General features: G+C 42.5%; 1 non-coding gene across 1 annotated transcript; it reads right to left on the bottom strand.

Moving 5' to 3' along the window:
* Positions 1-332: 332 nt before the first annotated feature.
* On the bottom strand, positions 333-439 carry LOC112999705 (small nucleolar RNA R71). The gene has a single exon (XR_003264913.1). It is a non-coding gene; the product is annotated as a small nucleolar RNA R71 (small nucleolar RNA).
* Positions 440-4,245: the final 3,806 nt, after the last annotated feature.

Here is a 4,245-nt window from a genome sequence, read left to right as displayed (position 1 = left end):
GCACCTGATTTCACCTATGAAAGCTTGTGCATCCAATACCCTGATGAGGATGTCCCATATGTTCTTAAAACTGGACTGATTCATTTGCTTCCAAAGTTTCATGGCCTTGCAGGCGAAGACCCGCACAAACATTTGAAAGAATTTCACATTGTCTGCTCCACCATGAAACCCCCAGATGTCCAAGAGGATCACATATTTCTGAAGGCTTTTCCTCATTCATTAGAGGGAGTGGCAAAGGACTGGCTGTATTACCTTGCTCCAAGGTCCATCACGAGCTGGGATGACCTTAAGAGAGTATTCTTAGAAAAAATTTTCCCTGCTTCCAGGACCACGCCATCAGGAAGGATATCTCAGGTATTAGACAACTCAGTGGAGAGAGCCTGTATGAGTACTGGGAGAGATTTAAGAAACTATGTGCCAGTTGCCCCCACCATCAGATTTCAGAACAGCTTCTTCTCCAATATTTTTATGAAGGACTCAGTAATATGGAGAGAAGTATGATAGATGCTGCCAATGGTGGAGCCCTTGGAGACATGACTCCTGCTGAAGCCAAAAATTTAATTGAGAAGATGGCCTCCAACTCCCAGCAGTTTAGCGCCAGAAATGATGCCATAGTCATTAGAGAAGTGCATGAGGTAGCTACAAACCCATCTGCATCATCTGAAACTAAGAAGCTTGAAGGCAAAGTGGATGCGTTGGTCAACTTGGTAACCCAGCTGGCCTTGAATCAGAAATCTGTACCTGTCGCAAGGGTTTGTGGTCTGTGCTCCTCTGCTGACCACCATACAGACCTTTGCCCTTCCATGCAGCAACCTGGAGCAATTGAGCAGCCTGAAGCTTATGCTGCAAATATTTACAATAGACCTCCTCAACCTCAGCAGCAAAATCAACCACAGCAGAGCAATTATGACCTTTCCAGCAACAGATACAACCCTGGATGGAGGAATCACCCTAACCTCAGATGGTCCAGCCCTCAGCAACAACAACAGCAGCCTGCTCCTTCCTTCCAAAATGCTGCTGGCCCAAGCAGACCATACAGTTTCAGCAAGAGACCAGAGCCTCCATTCAGAGCTTAACCAATCAGATGGGAAAATTAGCTACCCAATTGAATCAACAACAGTCCCAGAATTCTGACAAGCTGCCTTCTCAAGCTGTACAAAATCCCAAAAATGTCAGTGCCATTTCATTGAGGTCGGGAAAGCAGTGTCAAGGACCTCAACCCGTAGCACCTTCCTCATCTGCAAATGAACCTGCCAAACTTCACTCTATTCCAGAAAAAGGTGATGACAAAAATCTACCTAACAATTTCTGTGCAGGTGAATCTTCTTCCACAGGTAATTCTGATTTGCAGAAGCAGCACATTCCCCCTCTTCCATTCCCTCCAAGAGCAGTTTCCAACAAAAAAATGGAAGAGGCAGAGAAAGAGATCTTGGAAACGTTTAGAAAAGTAGAGGTAAACATACCTCTGTTGGATGCAATAAAGCAAATTCCAAGATATGCCAAATTCTTGAAGGAGCTGTGCACTAATAAGCGGAAGCTTAAAGGAAGTGAACGAATTAGCTTGGGCAGAAATGTCTCCGCATTGATTGGTAAATCTGTTCCTCAAATTCCTGAAAAATGCAAAGATCCAGGTACATTCAGCATACCTTGTATTATAGGGAATAGTAAGTTTGACAATGCCATGCTAGATTTAGGAGCCTCTGTTAGTGTTATGTCTCTGTCGATTTTTAATTCTCTATCTCTAGGTCCCTTGCAGTCAACTGATGTGGTAATTCATTTAGCTAATAGAAGTGTTGCCTATCCTGTTGGTTTCATAGAAGATGTCTTAGTTAGAGTTGGTGAACTGATTTTCCCTGTTGATTTTTATATCTTGAATATGGAAGATGGATTTTCTCAAGGATCAGTTCCCATCATTCTAGGCAGACCCTTCATGAAAACTGCTAGAACTAAGATAGATGTTTATGCAGGCACACTGTCCATGGAGTTTGGTGATATAACTGTTCATTTTAATATTCTGGATGCTATGAAATACCCATCTGAAGATCTTTCTGTATTTCGTGCTGAAATAATTGACCATGTTGTTGATGAATACATGACTGATCTTTATTCTAATCTGCATGCCTCTCACTCTTCATGCATTGAGTCTGAAATTGTACTTGATCATATGTCTGAATTTGATGCTGAGAGTGAATCTGAGAGGGATATTGATTGCATGCCTGGTGGTGGTGTTTTACCTCTTGAGATTGATTTTATAGAGTCAGATAGGACTAACCATGTTTCAGGAAGTACACATACCTCTGACTTTCTTTATGAGGTAAAGGCTGAGAAACCATCTCCTTCTACCACTGTCCAGCCGACCACACCAGAATTGAAGCCTCTGCCATCAAATTTAAAATACGCTTACTTGGATGATAGCAAGAGTTTTGCAGTGATTATATCTGCCTCCCTTGCTGATGAGCAAGAGGAGAAGTTGTTGTCAGTTCTCAAGAAGCATAAGAAGGCTATAGGCTGGACCCTGGCGGACATTCCTGGTATTAGCCCATCCACATGTATGCATCGAATAAATTTAGAGGATGGAGCTAAACCAGTAAGACAGCCACAGAGAAGACTCAACCCGGTGATTCTTGATGTAGTGAAAAAGGAGATAACCAAGCTTTTGCAAGCTGGAATCATTTATCCTATCTCCGACAGCCAATGGGTGAGTCCCGTCCAGGTAGTCCCGAAAAAGACTGGCCTCACAGTGATCAGAAATGAGAAGGAGGAGCTGATTCCTACTCGGGTGCAGAACAGTTGGAGAGTCTGCATTGACTATAGGAGGCTGAACCAGGTTACCAAATAGGACCATTTTCCCCTGCCATTCATTGACCAGATTCTTGAACGCCTGGCAGGTAAATCCCACTATTGTTTCCTTGATGGTTTTTCTGGTTATATGCAAATTACTATTGCTCCTGAGGATCAGGAAAAGACCACATTCACCTGCCCCTTCGACACTTTTGCTTATAGGAGGATGCCTTTCGGCCTGTGCAATGCCCCTGGTACCTTCCAGCGGTGCATGATTAGTATTTTCAGTGATTTTTTAGAAAATTGCATAGAGGTGTTTATGGATGATTTCACTGTATATGGATCCTCTTTTGATGGTTGTTTGAATAGTTTGGAAAAAGTTTTGAATAGATGCATTGAAACTAACCTTGTTCTAAATTTTGAAAAATGTCATTTTATGGTTGAGCAAGGTATAGTTTTAGGCCACATTATTTCCAATAAGGGTATTGAAGTAGATCCTGCAAAAATTTCTGTTATTTCACAATTGCCTTACCCCTCTTGTGTGCGAGAGGTGCGATCTTTTCTTGGTCATGCAGGATTCTACAGGCGCTTTATAAGGGATTTTAGCAAAGTAGCCCTTCCACTGTCCAACTTGTTGCAAAAGGAGGTGGAGTTTGACTTTAATGACAGATGCAAAGAGGCTTTTGATTGCCTCAAAAGAGCGTTGACTACCACCGCCATCATCCAGGCACCCGATTGGACAGCCCCTTTTGAGCTTATGTGTGATGCATCAAATTATGCATTGGGGGCTGTCCTTGCTCAGAAAATTGATAAATTGCCCAGGGTGATATATTATGCTTCTAGGACTTTAGATGCTGCCCAAGAAAATTATACTACTACTGAGAAAGAGCTTCTAGCCATAGTTTTTGCTCTTGAAAAATTTCGATCTTATTTGCTTGGTACTCGCATTATTGTTTATACTGACCATGCAGCTCTAAAGTACTTGTTGAAGAAGGCTGATTCTAAGCCTAGGTTGATCCGATGGATGCTCTGGCTCCAAGAGTTTGACTTGGAGATCCGTGATAGGAGCGGAGCACAAAATCTAGTTGTTGATCATTTGAGTCGGATCGAACGTATCTCTGATGCAGATTCACCTATTCGGGATGATTTCCCGGATGATCATTTGTATATATTGTATAGTATTTCTGACTCTCTTTCTACTCCCTGGTTTGCTAACATTGTGCAGTGATCAGGTCATTAGATGCTAAGTGATGCTAAGCATTTTATTTGGGATGACCCCTACTTGTGGAAATTGTGCAGTGATCAGGTCATTAGACGGTGCATTCCAGATCATGAGATTGACTCAGTCCTACAGTTCTGTCATTCTTCTGCACCGGGAGGTCATCTGGGTGTTCAAAGGACAGCTCGCAAAGTGCTTGATTGTGGTTTTTATTGGCCCACCATCTTTAAAGATGCGTGGAAGAT

This window comes from Glycine max, chromosome 15 (assembly GCF_000004515.6).
Source record: "Glycine max cultivar Williams 82 chromosome 15, Glycine_max_v4.0, whole genome shotgun sequence".
Taxonomy (NCBI): domain Eukaryota; kingdom Viridiplantae; phylum Streptophyta; class Magnoliopsida; order Fabales; family Fabaceae; genus Glycine; species Glycine max.
This window is presented reverse-complemented; position numbering and strand designations above follow the sequence as displayed.